The following is a 23,928-nucleotide window of genomic DNA, read 5'->3' on the forward strand; positions in this document are numbered from 1 at the left end:
AAAGCAAGTGACAGAGGGGAAAGAATGAAGAAGTGGTAGAAGGCAGATTCTTTGCCAGCCCCTAACCAAGAGGATAAGATTCAAATTCCATCCATTGGAAGTGAGCTTTTGTCACTGACTTGAAAGTGTTCCTTAATGAATTCCTAAAATTGCAAGTCAAAACAACACTTACATGGGAAACATACTGTGGTAAAGTCATTTTGACAACAACAAACATTTGAGTCAAAAGTAATGTCAAGCTGCTCTATAAACTTCACATGCTGTCGAAGGTAAACATAAGAAGATTGCCGTTCCTACATAAATTCGCAACATACATTTTTCTGAGCTCAAATTATAGTCCTAGATAGCATTTTTTTTCTGATCTTGATGTGGGTGCAAAAGCTATTTCCATACTTCAAATTCCATTTAATTATGCAGTTGAGGAATGTCCACCTATACTTCAATTGGAAGTAGTAATTAAACTGCAATGTAGTGACAGGCTGCAGGGTCAAAAATGCCACCTGAATGACGAGTATGCTCAACTGAAATCATATGGTTGTGAGTTAATGCCCATACTTGGCAGTGCCCATGTGGAAAGTAAATTTTCAGAATTAAAATACATAAAATCTTAAAACACATTAACAGATGAACATTTGTAATTTATTTTGATGAGAATATCAACTTTGGAATCCCAAATAAGCAGAAGGTCATCTTCCTGGCTTCAGAATTCCATTTTTCTCCTAGTAGAGCTATACTACCAAAATATTTTAGTCAATTATTAGCTTTTGAAATTCATTAATCAAGATTGTGGAAATTGATTTTCTCTCTTTTTATGTAAATATTTACATAATATCCTTGGCTTTGACTCTTATCCAGCTATTACAGCCTGAAGTATGTACTATCTGGGCCTTCATAGAAATTTCTTCTTAGAAGTCTGTCAATCCCTGACATAAAATATTATCAATATACTGTAGTTCTCTTATTAAGTATGTGCTCTGGGGTACCTGATTGACTCAGTCAGTAGAGCATGTGACTTTTGGTCTCATGGTCATGAGTTCAAGCCCCATGTTGGGTGTGGAGACTACTTAAAAAAAAAAAAGCATGTGCACTGATTGTAGTATTAAACATGAACATATTGCCAAACAAGTCATTGTCAAGACACTGATAAGTTCTAGTGATGATTTTTCTATGCTCCTTGTATTTCTATGAATATTTTATGCAGAAAGCAGGAGTTACATTTATAGCTATTTAAATTTTATTTAATAAACATTTACTATTCTAAATGATAAAATTATCTTTTCTATTAAGAAGTAAGTATATACAAATTTTTACATTAAAAATGAAGGCATAATATTGATACAGGATAGGATAGAGATAAAGAAGCTTAAACAACTAGAACAGTAGAGAATAAAAGACACTTGAAAATATTGCAAATTTTATGATAAATGAAAATTATATTTTGCTGTGGTAGAGCAAAACCAAAAATCTATCTTTTGTGTTAAGAAAAATAAAGTTTAAGGGTAGGTGGGTGGTTCAGTTGGTTAAGTGTCTGTCTTTGGCTCAAGTCGTGATCTCCAGGTCCTGGAATCCAGCCCTGGATCAGGTTCCTCACTCAGCAAGTGGGGAGTCTGATTCTCTCTCTCCCTCTATCCCTCCCTCTTTCTCTTTCTCTCTCTCTCTCTCAAATATTAAATAAAATCTTCAAAAAAAAGTTTATAATATTATGAGACATTTTCAGCAAATACATAGTGATTCTGATAAGTTATTTCCATCAAAAGTTAAAAAAGAATTGATAAAATTCATTAGCTAGGACTAGAATTAAACGTGCAAAAACATTTTTTAAAAATAATTTAAAAATAATCTGAGCTTTTAACCATTAAATTAAGCTTAGTTGTCACACAAAAAAATAATTTTTAGGTGGAGAAATGGGAAGATACATTTTTATTTCAATCATGAAAATTTGGTAGAAAATTATGAGAAAAAGACTTTAAAAAGGTATTTCACAAAAAGTGATTGATTTCAATTAAGCTACCAAACAACTGCCCGTGGAATGCAAAACCTTTCCATAAAATCGAGGATCAATGGATTCAAACTTGGGAAAACTGCAAGAACTTGTCCTTAGCCTCTTGCCTGTAGATGAGGCATGGAATGTAGAATCACCGCCAAGTAACACTGGATACGTACTTCTCAAGGACAGCCATATTTGCGTAGAAACGTTGTTAATTCATGGCCTAGCAAATAGAACGAGAAGCATAGCTATTTTTGAATTTCATATGTCAGCCAAAGAATTTTAGATATGGAATATTATTTTCTATCACAACAGAGAGTCTCCAACTCTCTTAAGCCAAAAGTACTGGTTTAATGAAATTTAAAAAAGAAAACATGTTTCCCTTCCTGCTTTGTTTCCATCTGTGATGCAGACTGAAAATGCATACGCCCTGGTATTCTGAAGAAAACTATGAACACTGCCATAGCATTTACTGCATTTAAAGTCAATCAGGGAATATGTACAAATGCTATGAGCCATCAGAATTTTTTGGAATTATTGAAAGAAACAGAAGACAATGAATTTAATCATCTTGTGTTCTTTGTCACTCTTGGTTGAACTGTGGAAGAGTTGCACAAAGATTAGCTGCATTGTTAATTCCAATTCAATATTTTCTTAAAAGAAAAAGGACTGCTTGGCAAATACTCACAATTAATCACAATTTCCCCCACAATTTTCTAAATAATATATTTCTAGGTGGAGAGATGTACATTAAAGATTTGTTTTTGAATATTCTATTAGTTCTGTCTTTAAATATTCCAAAAGATTAAATACTTAGATGTGTTGGGAATGGCAGGGATGAATTCCCTAGTGGAATATAAATTTGGTACATTATAGAGTAGTCATATAACTTTTATCATCATGCCTTCAGGTTTCCTTTTTTTCCCCCAGAGACAGAGAGAGAGAGAAAGAGCGAGCCTGAGAGCACACAGGGGTAGGAGTAGAAGGGGCAGAGGGAAAGGGAGAGAGAGAATATTAAGGTCTGCGCTGGGCATAGAGCCAGACACAGGACTTGATCTCACAATCCTGAGATCATGATCTGAGCCCAAATCAAGAGTCGGATGCTTAACCAAATGAACTACCCAGGTGCCTCCGCTTTTTGACTTTTTAGTAAACCTCTCGTACAAAGCTTTTTCTTTCTTTTTTAAAATTTCATGGGAAGAAAAAAACCCAACTGTACTGTATCAAGCACCCTCATCTTAGACCTGCACAGATTTCATGGCCCTACTTCTAATCACCCCAACAACTGCATGGTCATAGTACCTCCACCAACTCCACTGATAAGCAACAAGTCATCTTTTAATATTTCTTGAAACCTAGATGTTTTATAGGAAATTTCTTGGATCAATATGTATCAGTAGTATTCTTCATTATTTAGCAATGCCCCACTAAGTTCTGTTTCACTTAGGTGAGAAGATAGGTCAGTGTTAAAGACTTTCATTTAGCCTCACCTGAGTAAAAGCGAAGTGTACTCACATACACACCTAAATCAAATCAGGAAAGAATGCTCTCTTCTGACCATGCATACCTGTCCTCATCAGACTACCATAATAACAAGACGTTCTTTTGTATTGCATTAAGCCTCTGAATGTTTGGGATTTGTTCAGTATCAACATTTGTAACAGAAAATATTATTCACAGTTATGATTGATCATAAGGGTCAGTTTGGAGGAAGAAGATATCTGCTAACTTAGAAAGTGTATTTGTGAATAATATTACCCAGGTAAACCAGATAAAAGAAGACAAAGAGAAGATGGATAGAATGCTGAAAAACACTTGCATTTAAAAGGATAAGCAAAAAAATAGAGATAGAAAAGGAGATTGCCCCAAAGTAAAGGTTACAAACATGGTTGTGAAAGACAAAAGATTAAAGTTCCCAGAAAAAGACAGCTGTTAACTGTGCAAAATGTTATAGAGAGAGCAAACCAAACTATTCTGTTCCTCTGCCTCTCAGGCACACATATTCTTCCTTTCTCCATATCACACAGCCAAATAGAAAGATAAGATTTTTGATGTGACCCCCTGAAATGGCCTACCTTTCCCTTTCTATTTTTAAAGATTAAATGTTTACTATGAAACTTGAAGTAAACCACAAGAAAAAATATGGAAAGTCCACAAATTCAAAGAAGTTAAAAAACATCCTACTAAGGAATGGAATGGGTTAACCAGGAAATTAAAGAAGAATTTAAAAAAAGATACGGAAGCAAATGAAAATGAAAACACAACAGTACAAAATCTTTGGGGTTCAGCAAAGGTGGTCCTAAGAGAGGAGTATATTGCAGTACAGGCCTACCTCGAGACGCAGGAAAAGTCTCAAATATACAACCTAACCCTACATTTAAAGGAGATAGAGAAAAAAACTTCAAATAAAGCCTAAACCCAGTAGGAGAAGGGAAATAAAGATTAGAGAAGCAATAAATTATAAAGAAACTTAAAAAAAAAAAAAAAAAACAAACAGTAGAGCAGATGAGTTAAACTAGGAACTGGTTCTTTGAAAGAATTAACAAAATTGATAAATCCCTGGCCAGACTTATAAAAAGAAAAGAGAAAGGACCCAAATAAATAAAATCATGAATGAAAACAAAGAGAACATAACCAATACCACAGAAATGCAGTCAACTATAAGAGAATATTGTGAGCAATTATATGCCAACAGATTAGGCAATTTGGAAGAAATGGATAAATTCCTAGAAACACATAAATTACCAAAACTGAATCTGAAAGAAATTAAAAATCTGAATAGACCTATAACCAGCAAAGAAATTTAATCAGCACTCAAAAATCTCCCAACAAACAAGACTCCAGGGCCAGATGGCTTCCCAGGGGAATTCTACCAAAAATTTAAAGAAAAATTAATACTTACTCTTCTGAAACTTTCTCACAAAACATAAATGGAAGTAAAACTTCCAAACCCATTCCATGAGGCCAGCAGGATTACCTTAATTCCAAAACCAGACAAAGATCCCACTAAAAAGGAGAATTATCATATGGTTTCACTTATTTATGGATCATAATGAATAACATGGAGGATACTGGGAGTAGGAAAGGAGAAGTGAGTTGGGGGAAATCGGAGGGGGAGATGAACCATGAGAGACTGTGGACTCTGAGAAACAAACTAAGGGTTTTGGAGGGGAGGAGGATGGGGGGATGGGTGAGCCTGGTGGTGGGTATTAAGGAGGGCACATATTACATGGAGCACTGGGTGTGGTGCATAAACAATGAATCTTGGCACACTGAAAAAAAAATTAAATTAAATTAAAAAAATAAAATAAAAAGTTCGTTTGAATTAAAAAAAAAAAAGACTTACAGACCATTATCCCTGATAAACATGGATACAAAAATTCTCAACAAGATACTAGCTAATCAAATACAACAGTACATTAAAAGAATCATTCACCAAAATCAAGTGGGATTTATTCCGTGCTGCAGGGGTGGTTCAACAGTCACAAATCAGTCAATCAATGTGATACAACGTGATACAGCACATTAATAAAAGAAAGCTAAGAACAATATGGACCTCTCAATAGATGCAGAAAAAACATTTGACAAAATACAGCATCCATTCTTGACAAAAACCCTCAAGAGGGATGCCTGGTGGCACAGTTGATTAAGTATCCGACTCTTGGTTTTGGCTCAGGTTGTGATCTCAGGGTCTTGAGATTGCAGTCTCAGGGTCAGGTTCTGCACTCAGTGTGGAGTCTGATTGGAGTTTCTCTCTCCCTCTCCCTCTGTCCCTCCCTTCATTCAAATAAATAAATAAATAAATAAATAAATAAATAAAACAACTATAAAAAGCCTCAAGAAAGTAGGGGTATTAGGAAAATATCTCAATATCATAAAGGTCATGTACAAAGACCTAAAACTAGTATCATCCTCAATGGGGAAAAACCTGACACCTTTTCCTCTAAGGTCAGGAACAAAACAGCGATATCCACTCTCACCACTGTGGTTAAACATGATACTGGAAGTCCTAGCCTCAGCAATCTGACAACAAAAAGAAACAAAAGGTATCCCAATCAGCAATAAGAAGTTAAGTATTCATTCTTTGCAGGTCACATGATACTCTATGTAGAAAATCTGAAAGACTACATCAAAAAATTGATGGAACTGATACAGGAATTCAGGAAAGGTGCAGGACATAAAGTCAATGCACAGAAGTCTGTTGCATTTCTATACAACAGTAATGAAGCAGCAGAAAGAGAATTTAAGTAATCAATCCCACTTATAATTGCACCAAATCCCATAAAATATCTAGGAATAATAACCAAAGACGTAAAAGACCTGAACTCTGAAATCAACAGAAAAATTATTTAAGAAATTGAGGAAGACACAAAGAAATGGAAAACCATTTCATGCTTATGGACTAGAAGAACAAATATTGTTAAAACATCTATAGCATCATGGGGCACCCGGGTGGCTCAGTGGGTTAAAGCCTCTGCCTTCGGCTCAGGTCATGATCTCAGGGTCCTGGGATCGAGCCTCACATCAGGCTCTCTGCTCTGTAGGGAGCCTGCTTCCCGCTTTCACTCTGCCTGCCTCTCTGCCTACTTGTGATCTCTCTGTCAAAGAAATAAATAAAATCTTTAAAAAAAAAACCAAAAAACAAAAAACATCTATAGTATCCATCTATAGTATCCAAAGCAGTCTACACAGTCAATGCAATCCCTATCAAAATAACACCAGCACTTTTCACAGAGCTAGAACAAATAATTCTAAAATGTGTATGGAACCAGAAAAGACCCAAAATAGCCAAGTCATGTTGAAAAAGAAAATCAAAGCTGGAGGCATCATCATTCTGGACTTCAAGCTGTATTACAAAGCTATAGTCATTAAGACAGTATGGTACTGGTACAAAATAGAGAACCCAGGAATGGACCCACAACTGTATGGTTAATTAATCTTCAACAAAGCAGGAAAGAATATCCAACCCATCTGTTCAACAAATGGTGTTGGGAAAATTGGCCAGCCACATGCAGAAGAATGAAACTGAACCACTTTCTTACTCTATACACAAAAATAAATTCAAAATGGATGAAAGACCTAAATGGGAGATAGGAATCCATCAAAATCCTAGAGGCAAACAAGGCAACAACCTCTTTGACCTTGGCCCCAGCAACTTCTTACTAGACATGTCTCTAGAGGCAAGGGAAACAAAAACAAAAATGAACTACTGGAACTTCATTAGGATAAAAAGCTTCTGCACAGCAATGGAAACAATCAACAAAACCAAAAGGCAACCACTGGAAAGGGACAAGATATTTGCAAATGACATATTGGATAAAGGGCTAGTATCAATAAAGGATTTATTAAGTCAATCAGAGAAAGGCAATTATCATATGACCTCCCTGATATGAGGAAGTTGAGAGGTAATGTGGGGGCTTTGGGGTAGGAAAAGAATAAATGAAACAAGATGGGATTGGGAGGGAGACAAACCATAATAGACTCTTAATCTCATAAAACAAACTGAGGGTTGCCAGGGCGGGTAGGAGGGGTAGGGAGAGGGAGGCAGGGTTATGGACACTGGGGAAGGTATGTGCTATGGTGAGTACTGTGAAGTGCGTAAACCTGGTGAGTCATAGACCTGTACTCCTGGGGCTAATGATACATTATATGTTAATAAACAAAATAAAACAAAACAAAACAAAATAAAAAGCTTATCAAACACCCCCAAATTTAAAAATCTAGTTAAGAAATGGGCAGAACACATGAACAGGCATTTCTCCAAAGACATACAAATGGCTAACAGACATATGAAAAAATTCTCAACATCACTCATCATCAATGAAATACAAATCAAAAACACAATGAGATACCACCTCACATCAGTCAGAATGGCTAAAATTAACAAGTCAGGAAACAATAGATGTTAGTGAGAATGTGAAGAAAGGGGAGCCCTCTTACACTCTTGGTGGAATGCAACCTGGTGCAGCCACTCTGGAAATCAGTATGAGGTTCCTCAAAAAGTTAAAAATAGAACTACCCTATGACAGCAATTGCACTACTAGGTATTTATCCAAAGGATACAAACATAGTAATTAGGAGAGGCAGATGCACCCCAATGTTTATAGCAACAATGTCCACAATAGCCAAACTATGGAAAAAAGCTCAAACGTCCATTGAATGATGAATGAATAAAAAAGATGTGGTACACATATATAATGGAATATTACTCAACCATCAAAAAGAATGAAATCTTGCCATTTGTAAGGATGTGGATAGAACTAGTATATATTATGCTAAGTGAAATAAATCAGAGAAAGACAAATGCCGTATCATTTCACTCATATGTGGAATTTAAGAAACAAAACAGATGAACATAGGGGAAAGGAAGGAGAAATAAAATAAGATAGAAAGAGAGAGGGAGGCAAAGCATAAAAGACCGTTAACTAAAGGGAACAAACGGTTGCTGGAAGGAAGGTGGGTTTGAGGTTGGGGTAACTGGGTGATGGGCATAAAGGAGGGTACTTGTAATGAGCACTGGTTGTTATATGCAAACAATGAATCACTAAATTCCACCCCTGAAACTAACACTATACTATATATATATATATATATATATATATATATATATATATATATATTAACTAACTTGAATTTAAGTAAAATCTTGAAAGAAAAATAAATAAAGATAAATGTTCAAAGATCCCACACCTACACAAATCAAACAAACACATAATTTGCTATTTGGAGGGGCAAATATTATTATTGAATTCTGAGTTTAAAACATTAATGAATATTTATTTTATAATGTTCACATAACTCAATATCATGTCTCAGGCTTTTAGTTAAAACCTGTGTAATTTTTAAATGTTTCTTTCATTAATCAAGAAAACTTCTAAATCATTCTAAAAGTATGTTCAACTTTTGGTTTTGTTGAAAACTAAAATAAAAAGGAAAAGGAGAATTGGGAAAATAAAGCTGAAAATATTGACATACCAGTGATCATATTTCTAATATATGGAATGATTCTTTAAAGCAATTTCAGGGCACCTGGATGGCTCAGTCACTTGGGTGGCTGCCTTGGGCTCAGGTTATGATCCCAGGACCCCAGCATCAAGTCCTGCTTTGGGCTCCCAGCTGAGCAGGGAGCCTGCTTCTCCCTGTCCTCCTTGCTCCTACTCTCTCACACTATCTCTGTCTGCCTCTCTCTCAAATAAATAATACACAAAATCTTAAAAAAAAAATTCAAAAACACTAACATTCCTATTGGAAATAAAAGACAGCAAAACCAAAAATTCACAAAAAAAGAAAATTCAAATGACCAATCAATATATGAAAGAGTAATCAATCTTTTTAAAATAATTCCTTTCAAAATATTTCCAGTTTCAAAATAATTAATCCAACAAATACTTATTGAGACATATTTTGCAGCTTTTTCAGATGAAAAAGCAAAATATCACTTTCAGGTAAAAAAAAAATGGCAGTTTTAAAAATATGACTATTCAGGGTTGATAAGAGTGTGGAGAAATGAACACTCCACTATCTAAATGGGGGAATATCCGAAAGGTATAATATTTCTCCATGGCAGGTTAGCCGCATATTTCAAAAGTTGGGCATTTTTCTTCACCTAGAAATTCTACCTCTAGGAATATATATTCCAGTAAATAATCCGAGATGTTCACTGGATTTATGTGCAATAATATTTATTGTGGCATTATTTATAGCAGCTCCCAAGGAAATAAGCAAAATGTCAAGCAATGAGAAATTGGTTAAATAAATCATCATATGTTTATACGACAACTAATAAAAGTCATGTTGTGGGAAAATAGTTAATGACACGGAAAGTATTTTTGGCATGCTGACAAGTTTAAAAAGCAAATATTAAAATAACACATATACTCTCAACCTGATTTTCTGACTGCTTATAAATGTTTGAATGTGCTCCTAAATATAAACAAATATGGTTACATGTGAATATAATCTTTATGTATAATACTACAATATAAACTAAAATGTTGACAGTGATGACCACTGAGGGCAGGGCTTAGGAGAGTCTTTAAAAATTTGTTTCCTCATGCTTTTTCTATATATTCTGTTGTTTCCCTATGAAATATGCACTGCTTTTATAATAAGAAAAAAGTTACAAAATTGGATTTTTAAAAATTAGGGCCTTGATAACCTGAGAGTCATTTCAGTATGGTATGAGGGTGGAAGATTTTTAAATTTGGTTAAGTAGTGAGTGTGAGTTGAAGAAGTGAAGGCAATGCACCTTGGAACAGCTGACATTCAAGTGCAAGAGGGGTCCAAGGATAGATTTAGGGGGAGGTCAAGATGAGGTCAAAGAAAATATTCTAGTTATATATATATAACTAGAATATATATATTCTCTCTCTATATATATTCTATATATATATATACACACACACACACACGTGTATATATAAAATATAGTATTATTATATAGTAATTATACACACACACACACACATACACACATATATGTTACTAGGATAAAGAGAAAAAGACTGTGGAGATAAATGTTTGTACACAGATTATGGACCTCTAGTGATGTACTGTCTCCTTATCCATGTAACTTTACCTACAGGTAGAACAGAAAAGAAAAGGAAAAATGCAAGATAGTTGCTAACATATAGTAAAACATGTGTAAATATGATGACATGTTAGGCTGTACTAGCCAAGAGTCTCAGAGAGACAGAACTGATAGAATGTATATGTACACACACACACACACACACACACACACGAAGAAAAATTTATTTTAAGAAACTGGCTTTCATGATTATGCAGGCTGACAAGTTCAAAATCTTCAGGGTGGGCCAGTGAACTGGAGACGGAGAAGAGCTGATGGTTTTAGTTCAAGTTCAAAGACCAGTCCGCAGGCAGAATTCATTCTTGTTCTGGGAAGGGCAGCCTTTGTTACCATTAAGGACCTTCAAATGATTGCCCACATTATGCGCAAAGTCCACTGATTTAAATGCTAATCTCATCAACAAAAAATCACCCTCACAGAAACATCCAAAGTACCATTTGGCCAAATTTCCTGGCCCCATCAAGGTGACACATAAAGTTAATCATCACAGAAGTACTATGAAAAATGACAATAGTTCTGCAGGGTAGCAAGACCGTGAGTTTGTCTTAATACTGTCTTTAATTTTGTTACCTTAAAGGTTAACTATAATTTTTTCACAATTAATTCATACACGCTATTCAAAATTCAGAAGGACTTCAACTTGTATAATGCCTTGTCTTCAACCACATAAGAGGTAATTATACTATCTATATGTTATCACTGACTCCTAAAATTTTTATCAAACATCAGTATGTAATAACATTCCTGACCTAATTTGAATATGTCCCATCAACATTTCATGGAGTGGTCATATTTAGTTACACATATATAAGCATATGCAACACTGGTATAAGTATGTGCCATTTGTATCTTTTGGGAAGCAGAAGTCAAGAAGCATGCTGTAGCCAGAATGTGACTTACCAATCGGCTGTGGCAACTTGAACAATTATTCAAGGGACATGAGTCTGACAAACTACAAGAAACAAGAGGGACACTTGCACACAAGCCTTAATGAGGTGTTTTAAGGAACAGATGGAATAACAGATTTTGCTTTGAAAATATAAAGAGGTCCAAAAAGAAATAAGTATTTCTCCAGGGGCTTAGGGATAAAGAGGAATCAAAAAGATGTTAAAGAGGAACTTAACTGTAATCTCTCTGTGCTTGAGTCACTCATAAGCTAGTCAGAACTCCCAAACCAGAGTCAGACAATGTCATCCCTTATAACTGTCATTAAATCCTGAGAGGTATTTTTTTAAAATATGTGGGTTGGCTTTTTTTTTTTTTAAAGATTTTTTCATTTATTTATTTGACAGAGAGAGAGAGATCACAAGTAGGCAGAGAGGCAGGCAGAGAGAGAGGGGGAAGCAGGCTCCTCGCCGAGCAGAGAGCCCGATGCAGGGCTTGATCCCAGGACCCTGAGACCATGACCTGAGCCGAAGGCAGAGGTTTAACCCGCTGAGCCACCCAGGTGCCCTTAAATATGTGGGTTTTTAAAAAAATATTTTGTTTATTTTTCAGAGAGATAGAAAGCATAGGCACAAGTAGGGAAAGTGGCAGGCAGAGGGAGAGAAAGCAGGCTCCTTGAGCAGGGAGCCTGATGCAGGGCTTGATCCAGAACACTGGGATATGATTTGAGCTGGAAGCAGATGCTTAACTGTCTGAGCTACTCAGGCGTCCCAATCCTGAGAGATATTACTGCCATGTTATATAGATGTAGAAAATGACACTCAAGATTTGTTAAGGAACTTACCCAAAGCAAATACATGTGGCATGATGCTTACTGGAACTTTCCTGTGCCCCACAATTGGAGTAAAGGACCCCCAATGCATTCCAGGTTTCTAATAGTGGGAAGAAAAGTGGAAGCACAAGCCATCCCCTCCCACTCCAAATCTACTGAGCCTTCTCATAGCCAGTCATGGAGGAAGGGAAAGTTGTTTATTATTCTTTTTAAAAGATGATTTATTTCAGAGAGAGAGAGAGAGAGAGAGAGAACACACTAGCAGGAAGGGCAGAGGGAGAGAATCTCAAGCAGACTCCACATTGAGCACAGAGCCTGGCACAGGGCTGGATCTCACCACCATGAGACCATGACCTGAGCCCAAACCAAGAGTCAGCTGCTTAACTAACACGCCACCCAGGCGCCCCAGTAAGGAAAGTTTTTTATACTGAGTAAGAGATTGAAGCTTTAAATAGATTTGACTTTTAATAACTGGGAGTGACAAAGAAGTAATGGAATCTTTTCAAGATATCATGAAATGAAAAGACAGAGAATGGATGAAATTTCACATTTATCCCCTGAATTGAGAACATTCAACAAACCAGTTACATTTGGGGGTGGGAAATGGAGCAGTTATCCAGGATCTTTCAAGAATCTCCACATGGACATAAATATGTATCCTGGGTTCATCAAAAAATTCTAGACACAAAATTGGAATGGGAACTATACCACCATACAGAGATAAGAAGGGCCAATGGAAAATATTTAAAGCTGTATGTGAAGGAGCAGGAGGCTGGCTGAGGACAAAGCAAAAGCTGGCGCCTTGCACCCCCCCCCTTCACCTGCTCCCCTCCATATGTGTGACATTCCTCAGGCACCCCTGACTACCATAAAACGATAAATAGTTAACTTGCAGAGATCACAGTCCTGCAAGGTAGGAGTCTCCCTTGGTTCGCAAATGTCCTTGAGATTTACAACAAAGAAGTTACCTTATCAATAGCCCTAATCTCACCCTCCCCTCCATGAAAAACTGAAGGAGGCGGAGGTAGAAGGAAAAGTAAATAAAGTTAAATTTCTTCTAAACCTAAATCTCATTAACAAGGATTCTTGATAGCAGGAATGTAACATTCCACCAGGAGACTCCCAATTGTCTTTACTTGATAGTAACCAGGCCTTCAATATCCTGATAGTGCTTTTTTCGCATGCGTGGGCTAACCAGCCAGTTCTGCTTCTGTAAGATTGCTTTGTCTGCTTTCGCAAGCGGGTCCCCTGACCCAATCCACTGACGCCAAGTATGCCTGTTCAAACTATCAATCAATCAGCTCAGCCCCACCCGAAACTTGTTTGTATCTGTCTATAAAAATCCTGCACCAACCCAGCTCCGGACCTCTCGGCGTTATCGGCAACGAGCGGCGCAGAGGTCCAGGTTCGAACCTGCAATAAACGACCCTTGCTGATTGGCTTTGACTCACGTCTCTGGTGGTCTTTTAAGGTGGGGGTAATACTCTATTGGCATTTCATATGTATTATGAACAGAAATTACCTGTGGATTATAGTATTTATGAGGACGTCAGAAGATGTTGGGTGAATCTTCTTTTGTTGTCCTAGAATTGATAACTAGGGCCCCAGCCATGGCTAAAGGGGCATCTCGTACCTCAAATTCCAAAGCCATCACTGCGATCAGACGTTGCCATTCTGGGCTTACTAAAAAGGAGGCTGCCTCAGCTGCAGCACCACAAGCCACTGGTTCAAGGCGGGGAGGGGGATAATCACTGTTATGCATTGTCAGTCTGGAGAGGCGTTTTACAGCTCTTTCCTCCTCCTTCCTTAGGGGAGCCTGCAAGAAGGGAATTAATCTCCTGTTCTGGACAGACATCTGCACAGGCAATCAACTTACTGTTCTGCCGGCAGCTACCAAAGCAGGAGAAAAGAGAATGGACACAGATGGTAAGGTTGACAGAAGGGAGGGCCACAACCTGAAACTTGACCTGATTATCTTCTTTCTTTAACAACTGAATTTAGAAACCACTGCAAAAATTCTACTTCATTATATATTTAAGCAAGATCATTCTCCTGCAGAATTTAAATGTGAATGATTACATTTAGAATCCTTATCTCCCTTCGGAGTGTCCCCCTATAATTCAGGGACTCTCTTTTTTTTTTTAAAAAAAAAAGATTTATTTATTTGACAGAGAGAGACAGCGAGAGGGAACACAAACGGGGGGAGTGGGAGAGGGAGAAGCAGGTTTCCTGCTAAGCAGGAGTCCAGCATGGGACTTGATTCCAGGACCCTGTGATCATGACCTGAGTGGAAGGCAGATGCTTAAGGACTAAGCCACCAGGTGCCCCCAGGGACCTTTTTTTTCAAAGGGACGGCTGACATATCTACTTGAGGAAATTAAGTCTGTTCATATTCTTACCCCTTACATGTAAAATGTAAGCTAGGCAAGAGATACAGACAAAGCTATTTTGGTAAGGTATATATAACCAATAGATAGTATCATATATAATAGAGTCCAGTAATGTGAAGGATATATTCTTCCCACTTGTAATATACACATACATATGTATGGAAATAGGTACTATAGGACCTTTCCATTAATCCTCTAGTCACGGCATGCCTGGGTGGCTCAGCTGGTTGAGCAACTAACTCTTGATTTTGGCCCAGGTGTGATCTCGGAGTCATGGAATCGAGCCCTGCGTCAGGTTCCCTGCCCAGTAGGGAGGAAGTCTGTCCCCCCTCTCTCTCTCAAATAAATAAATTCGTTTTAAAAAAAAATCTTCTGGTTATATTATGTTTGTGAAATTCATTTCAAACTGAATTTTTTTTAAAATACTGATTTAATTATGAAAACATTCTTGTAGAAAACGTAACAATATTTAAAGATGAAAATTTTAAAAAATCATAAACCTCAGGGACTCCTGGGTGGCTCAATTGGTTAAGCGTCTGCTTTCAGCTCAGGTCAGGATCCCACGGTCCTGGGATCAAGTACCACATTAGTCTCCCTGCTCAGTGGGGACCTTGCTTCTTCCTCTGCCTCTGCCGATACCCCTGTTTATAAACTCTGTCTGTCTCTCTCTCCCTCTGACAAATAAATAAAATCTTGAAAAAAAACCATAAACCTCTACCCATTAAAAACTCCTTAACATGTTGGTAAAGACTGACTGTACTATTTACTATATCAATATTATGCAGTTTTATATCCTACTTTGAAATTCTTATATACATATTTGTGCTTATGAATAAAAGACCTGAAAATAAATGTTTATGAATGCAGAATACTATCTATAGCAATAATAGCTCTGGGGTGGTAACATAAGATGCATGAAAAATAATAGGTTTCCAGGTTAAAAAAGAGACCTTAGAAATCAAGTGATATTTAAAATATTTAACAAATGGCTATGAGAAAATCATTGACCAATCAGAACTGACATCAGACACAAACAACTGGTTTGTCTCCACACTCATGTGTCTGTGTTACTCGTGCAGAAGAGAAGACAAAAGCCTCGAGAAGCCAAATAATCAAAGGTCACACTGATATTTGGCAACAGAACTATGATTACCATCTAAGACTAATTTCCCAACCAGGATTTTTTCTTCTACATCAAGTTGGTTCCCTATATGAAATCTCTTTTAAATATATAAGGTGCTATTTAAGTACATTCTAATTAATATTATGAACACGGTCAAACAAATACATGGAAATTAGTATCCAGGCTCCAAGGTGCTATTAGGCAAAAAAGTGTACATGTTTTTAAGAAAGTGTTTTTCATAAAGAAATCTGAAAATCCATATGGCTTTTATTATAGGTATGTTATATACACCTAATATATAGTATATATTATTATATACCTATAATTTATTTATTCTATATTCTATAATTATTTATAATAAATTTATAATCATTTATAATTACATATAAGTTATATACATATATAAATTATATTATAATTATATATAAATAATATATAATTATTTATAATTATATTCTATAATTATTTATTCTATATTCTATAATTTATTCTATATAAATTCTTGTTGAAGGCAATACTCTTCAACTTTTTGTACACATTTAGTATTACATAGTAATGTTATATAAAATTTCAATTATAACTGGTCATGTCATGAATAAAATACATTTTTCCAAGTTCTCTGTAAATTCATCTTGACTTAATATTTAAGTCAAATATTTAAAGATTTAAATATTAAATCTTTAAATATTTAAAAAAATATTTAGCAAACTGTTTCTTTCCTTTCTAATAAAATACAAGCTAATTCATTCTTATACGTACCTGTGAATTTTTCCACTTACAAGTATAGTGCAGGGGTTTATTTACTGTATTGCCAGAATACCTAACCTGATAGGAGCAAACCTGATGCATTTTCAGGTAACAGTTCAAAGACTGTATTCACTGGACAAAGTTGATTGAACACCTGCTTTGTACAGAGCATTCTGCTAGGTGCTCAGTATAAAGAGGAAACAAAGTTAGGTCATCCTTGTCCTACTGGAGCTTAAGGTCTAGGACATTAAAAAACAAACTATCTAGCTGACAGCAAAACTCTGAAATACTACGCACATTGCCTAAAGTATCAGAGCTTTGGAGAACTTTCATCACAAACATTCTCCAGTCAACATCATTCTAGAAGGACACATGTTCCAGTCATTCGATATTATCTTCCCATGCATAATAACTGTCCCTCTGCGAAACTATTAGAAAACACTGTAAAGGAAGTAGGAGGTGCTATCTGGGGGAGTTGAGTTGTAAATACTTCCTGTATTTGTTGATGAATTTATCAAATGGAAGTAGATGTTTGAAACCATAAGGGGGATACTGTTGGGAGAGCTCTATGAGAGTTGTCACGGACTCTACTCTTTTGAAATTGAGTCAATTTCACCATCATTTAATGGTATTATAAAGAGTAGTCTATTTTCTATTAACCAGGGTAACCAGGGAGAGCATTGATAGCCTTAGTTAGGTGGCCTTTCTTAGTTAGGTGTCCACTGTCATAGACCCATGACACTGTTTCTCCTCTTCATACTATTTGACACACTGCATTATATTTTCTCACTTCCTTGTTTGTATCTCCCACTACTAGACTTATATTCTGTGAAGGCAGCCACCTTGTTTTGTTCACCATTGTGTATCATTATTTCTTCAGCGCCTAATGTGGTCTGGCACAGATTAAGGGCTTGCTATGTATTGACTCAATGAATGGATGGATGGACAGTATTGCGTGGACTCTGAATCCCAAGAGAATGGGGAACATACATGTATCCCCAGCATCTAGCATGTTACCTGGAACTTCATAGGTATTCCACAAAAGTTCCAACTTGAAATGATAGAGTTGTTCAAGCTCCTTCAGATCAAAGATTTCGAGGTTGCTGGAACATAACAGTACATGTTATCAGTTTCCAGGTAGTTGAGCAAGTACATTGTCCTACAAAAGATAAAAGTCAGAGCAAACTTAAGGTCTGTGATAACAGTTCTTTGAAACTGTGAGATAAAGCTGTATCTGGTGTTAAAAACAAAAGTTTAAATCTGCCTCAGTTCTCTTCATTTCATGAAATCTGGATGGGGAAAAATTACTCCCAAAGATTTATGGTTTTCCATCTAAAAGATCTTTTTGCAATTTCATTCTCCTGCATATAAATATTCTGTCTATTAAATAAACAATAAAAGGCTAACATAATTTTCAGTTGAAGGTCACATTGCAGGGTTGTTAAAGGAAAACACAAACTTTAACAGTTATACCGGGAAGAATTTCATATAGAATAGCTCAAGACAAACATGTACATTTAAGAAGCTTGTGTTTTCTTATTTTAAGGAATGAAATCAGTATAAATTATATCTAAATTAACTAGTCTCTCTGTGAGGCCACTTACTGTTTGTGCTGCTTAAATTATTGCATACATATGTTCTGCACTCCCCTCTCCTTTATTTTACTGAAAAGGTAATGAATACTGTAAATTCAAAGCACATGGCCCATGCCCACAATCCCCCCACCCCACTTTTCTCCCCTCCTTCCTCCCTTTCTTCACTTCCTTCCGCCCTCTTTCTTTTGATTTAGAGAGTGTGTGTGCACAAGTGCATGCGATTGGGAGTGGGGGGAGGAGCAGAGGGAGAGGGAGAGAATCTTAACCAGGCTCCATGCCCAGTACAGAGCCTGAGGTGGGACTCGATCTCACGACCCTGAGATCATGACCCAAACTGAAATCAAGAGCCGGATGCACAAGTGACTAAGCCACCCAGGCGCCCCTCAATACACTTCTTATTAACAGAATCTTACTTATTGTTCAAGTATCAAGTGTCCCTGAGCAAGACAAGAGGTAGGATGCCTTATAGCTCCAGATGTAAATCTTAATTAGGATAAGAAAAACCACTCAATTCCCTTTATCTATGATTGACTTAATCTTTGACAATAAATGAAGATATTCCTCCCTTACCCCCATTTCACATATTCATTACTTCAAGGATTACTTATCAAGTGCTTACTATGTACCAGATTAAATCAGTGAAACTCTGGTTGCAGATTTTATAGCTGTCCCATCCCAAGTGTTTGATATAACCAAAATTCTAATGTTAACTAGGGACTCCATGAAGTAATGAAATACTTAGCTGAATGATTTTTTTTTAAGATTTTATTTTATTTGTCAGACAGAGAGAGAGAGAGAGAGCATAAGTAGAGGGATCAGCTGGCAGAGGGGAAAGCAAGCTCCTGATACAGGACTCGATCCCAGGACCCCTGGATCAAGACCTCAACCAAAGGCAGAAGCTTAACTAATTATTATTTTTTTTTAAGCAGGCCCCACTCCCAGCACGCAGCCCAATACAAGACTTGAACTCACAACCCTGAGAGTAAGACCTGAGCTGATCAAGAGTCAGACACCTAACTGACTAAGCCACACAGGTGTCCCCTGAATGATTCTTTGTAGAATGATCTTGAAAAAGTTACTCATTTTGGGTAGGAGAAATAAAGCCATGCAATACCTAACAAAACTCTGTATCAAATAATTTAAGTTTTTCTAATGTTGTAAGCCAAACTGTTCTTATAATGTTATTGAATTATAGGTGTAGATATTTTATGCATTACCTAAATAATCAAAATAGTTAAAATGGGGAGTCATTTTAATTAGTGTATTAAGAATTAGAAATTTTTTAATTTTTTAATTTTAATTTTTAAGAATTAGAAATATTTTAATTAGTGTATTAAGGGTTGCAGATGCCAAACAGGACTTGAGTTGAGTTCATAAAAATTTTATGTTCATAAAAATTTAACTAATTGAAATTCAACTTAGTTGATACATAAGGGACCAAAAAAAGGGGGGGTGGTCAAAATAGTTATTCATATTGATTAAAGGTATAGCCCATAGAGAAGGTATGACGGTCATACCAAAAATACCAAATCATACATGACCAAATTATATGAATAAATATTATTTAAAATGAGGATAAATTGACAGAAACAAAAATATAGCAGGAGGCAACACAATAATATCATCAGGCACAATATACACTGAGTATACAAAAACAGAGATCCAGGTTGTATTTTTGGAATATAATATAATTAATAATTAACAATGTTGCTCCTGGGTGGCTCTGTCAGTTAAGCCTCTGCCTTTGACTCAGGTCATGATCCCAGAGTCCTCGGATGGGGTGGAGTTTTTTTTTTTTTTTTTTTAAGATTTTCTTTATTTATTTGACAGAGATCACAAGTAGGCAGAGAGACAGGTAGAGACGGGTAAGAGTGGGGGGAACAGGCTCCCTGCTGAGTAGAAAGCCCAATGCACAGCTCGATCCCAGGACCCTGAGATTATGACCTAAGCCAAAGGCAGAGGCTTAACCCACTGAGCTACCCAAGCATCCCCCCAAATTTCAAGTTTTTAAACGGATAAATTGACTAATTTTTTTCTTTGAAGAAGCTAATATATGCCAGACTTCTGAAAAATATAACCAGAAGACAACACAAAATTCAAAATAAGAAAGATAGACAAGGTTTTTAATATTAGAATATAATATGTGTATAATTTTCTATTTTTTAATAAAATATATAGCTTTATAGCTATATTACCAAAACTAACTCAAGAAAAAGTAGAAAGTCTAAATAGACAAAAGTAAAAATGTGAAAGAATCTGAAAATGCAACTAAAACAAAACTTTCAGGGCAGAACTTTAAGGCAAATAGTTTACTAATTCAAGGATCAGCTAACTGTCATGGTATATAATCTTTTCAGAACATAGAAATGTTTGGAAAACAACTCAATTTACTTTGTTACCATATTATCAAATATACAAATAGACAATCTTCCCAAAACATTAATAAGTGCCTGTGTCAATTCAAATTCTAGATCAGAGAGCTATTTGAGGGGTACAGATCTGAGTGATTCCTGCTCTCAAGGAGTTCAGAGACTGGTGAGGGAAGACATATAAAATCAAATGTTATCGTTAGCAAAATCCACTGCAAGTAGTTTGGCAAACTACACTGTCTGAATGAACTTTCTAGCACAAATGTTGCATTACAGTGGTCCCAGGAAAATAAGGAAAATCTTCAAAGGGCAAAAAATTAAAAAATAGGGAAATTACAACTGAAAGCAAGGGATAAGCAAGCATAAAATTTAGGACAGTAAATAATAAGTCTTGGGGCTCCTATAAGGATGTGAAGTGGAATCTGAGACTCTCCCATCAAGCCGAGATACTCAAAGAGGGGACTCGAGGGGTCAGAAGTTGATAGAAGCATCTGGCCCAAAGGCGAAGCAAGTATCAATTTTCTTCGGAGGGCAACATGCTCCATTAGTTCCTCAGGGCTCCCACAGATGGTAATCAAGTGTGTATTAGTTCAGAATAAAAATTCACCAAATGAAGGCTTAAGTTTTCATGTGTATTAGCAGAAGAACCAAACATTGGATGTAGACCACCCTAAGTTTATATTGTGTTTATCAGTTCATTCTGATTGCCAAATCCGATTTCACCATCATTTAATTCATCCACTCTCTTGTCAACATGCATTTGGTTTCTTTGTTTTTGCTACTTTGAACAGTTTTTTTTTTTTTTTTAAAGACTTCATTTATTCATTGTGAGAGAGAGACAGACAGAGAGAATGAGCGGGGTGTGGGGCCTAGAGTGGAGAGGGAGAAGCAGACTCCCCGCTGAGCTGGGAGCCTGATGTGGGTTCAATCCCAGGACCTGGAGATCATGACCTGAGCTGAAGGCAGATGCTTAACCATCTGAGCCACCCAAGTGCCCAGCTACTCTAAACAGTTCTAAGGTAAACTTTGGCGAACATGGGTCCTCATATATGTGGGCAATAATCTCCCTTAGGTAAACACCCTGAAGTGGAACTGCTGGGTTAGCATCTATGTGCATCTATCTTTAAGTTTATAAGATAGTGACAACCTTTTTGTTTCAAAAATAGTTGAATGTGTATTCTTACTAGCAATTTAAGAGATTTCGTGCAGCACTTGCTATTGTCACTTTGTTTTTATCGATCTAGAGAGTGCACAGTTACATTTCATTGTGCTATTGGTTTGCAATTCCCTGATTGACCGACTAATCAAGCTGAACATCTCTTTTTGTACTTATTGGCCATGTTGCTCCCCTGTCTCTGGTCCACTTTTGTATTGGTTTGTTTGGACTTGGTTTCAGTTTTTACCCAATTGTTGACCCAGTCCATTGCACTATTCTTGGACCACAGGACAAATTAAACATCCAACATTAGGAGGTCCCCAGTATAGCATGCCCGGAAACTACTGTGGCATTTGTTCACGGTGTTTGTTCTCTAAACTTGGTGTGACTTCCCCTTCTCCAATGGACCTTCAGCTCAGAACAACTACCGTCTGATCTTTGAAGATAGCCCAAATCTGACAAAATCTGTTCTGTACACCAATAGCACTTAAATCATAGGCCTCCATTAGAATAAACCACATGTGTACAACAACCCAGATGATGTTCTCCTCCCTCTCTACTTGGAAAACAGAAGCTTCTCAATAGCAGGGACTATGCTTATTTATCTCAGAATCTTCAAGAGTTAACGTAGTTGGAACAAATGAGGCATTAAATGTTCAAACATCAGAAGAGACGACTTTGCTAATTTCAAAAGCGTTCCATTCACACTGTTAAAAGAGACCCATTACAAAGATTTAAATTCTTTCTTTAACAAACATTTGTAGTAAGGCATTTTATCAGTCAATCAATCTCAGTTTCAATTTCAGATACATTATTGTGTTCTCAATCATGTGACCCAGTTTAGGTTTGGAAAACATGATTACTTTAGGACTGGATACTACTACCATGGGACTTACACAGACAAATATAAAGATTTCCTGTGCTCAAATAATTTGTTTACAATTTATAAGCAGCATAAAACACGAACAAAAATAGCTATGTTATAAGGGCGGATATAAATTGTATTATGCAGCTAGGAAGAATTGAGGCCATCACCAAAAATACAAGCTAAATAAATAAATAAAACAACCAATTCCTTGTAAGATAAATACTTAAGGAATAGATACATTTAGCTGCCATATAAATACTTATTTCCAGGGGCGCCTGGGTGGCTCAGTGGGTTAAGCCTCTGCCTTCGGCTCAGGTCATGATCCCAGGGGCCTGGGATCGAGTCCTGCATTGGGCTCTCTGCTCAGCAGGGAGCCTGCTTCTCCTCATCTCTCTCTCTGTCTGTCTCTCTGCCTATTTGTGATCTCTCTCTCTGTCAAATAAATAAATAAAATCTTAAAAAAAAAATACTTATTTCCATGCTCCACTGGGGTCCTAATCTTCATCCTTAAAATTTTTAAAGGATTTTATTTATTTATTTATTTGAGAGAGAAAGAAAGCACAAGAGGGGAGGAGGGGCAGAGGGAGAGGGAGAAGACTCCCAGCTGAGCAGGGAGCTGGATGAGGTGCTCAGTCCCAAGACCCCCAGATCATGACCTGAGCCAAAGGCAGACACTTAACCCACTGAGCCACCCAGAAATCCCCTCAATAATTTGATTCATATTAGATTGGAGATTTGGTAGGTACATTATCCATCTATTCAAATTCACTCATTCACACTCAACAAATATAGAGGCACAAAGGTGTGCCAGATTCTGCTCTCTTTTAAGTAACTTTTTGCACTTCGATTAAAGAGAGCAGAGCTTCTGGGACTCAGTGCCCTAAAAATTTAATTAATACCTGAATCACGAACACACTTCAGTCTTTATGGACTAGAGAGAAGTACTTACAACCAAAATATCAGAAAGTAGGGCCAAGAGGCCTCTATGGCAGAAGCAGTCATAAACGGGTTAAGGTCAAAGGGTGCGGGATCCAACAGGGTTGGGATCAAATCCTGCCTCCAGTCCGTACACCCCCGCCCCCCCCATTATCAGTTTCCTCACCTGTAAAACAGTAATAACAATACTTCATAAATTTGCCGGAGAATCAAACGCAGTAACGAACACAAAGTGCCAAAGCGCCTGACCCCCGATAAACGGTAGAGTGCCAGCCTCCGCTAAGCAACAGTAGAAATGTTTCAAACTCGGTCTCAAGCTCGGTTCCCGCAGCGCCCCACAGGCGGCCGCCCCTGCAGGCCCTCCCGGCGCCGGGTCCCCCTGTGTCCCGCCGCCTGGGCAAAGAGCCCTCAAACTTGGCCGTGCCTGGCTCCGGGTGCCAGGCCGCCGCG

The 23,928-nt window shown here is 37.0% G+C and overlaps 1 protein-coding gene across 2 annotated transcripts in view; it reads right to left on the minus strand.

Annotated features, from left to right (window-relative positions):
* The window catches only part of GUCY2C (guanylate cyclase 2C), a 130,871-nt gene that overhangs the window by 106,337 nt on the left and 606 nt on the right, over positions 1–23,928 (minus strand). The window contains exon 2 of one of the 2 annotated variants that reach the window (XM_032347404.1): positions 17,572–17,657. The gene's annotated coding sequence lies outside the window, so the exon portion shown is untranslated. Of the gene's footprint in view, positions 1–17,571; positions 17,714–23,928 lie in introns of both variants that reach the window. The other variant, XM_032347403.1, reaches the window with a different exon arrangement.

This window comes from Mustela erminea, chromosome 6 (genome assembly GCF_009829155.1).
Source record: "Mustela erminea isolate mMusErm1 chromosome 6, mMusErm1.Pri, whole genome shotgun sequence".
In the NCBI taxonomy this organism is placed as follows: domain Eukaryota; kingdom Metazoa; phylum Chordata; class Mammalia; order Carnivora; family Mustelidae; genus Mustela; species Mustela erminea.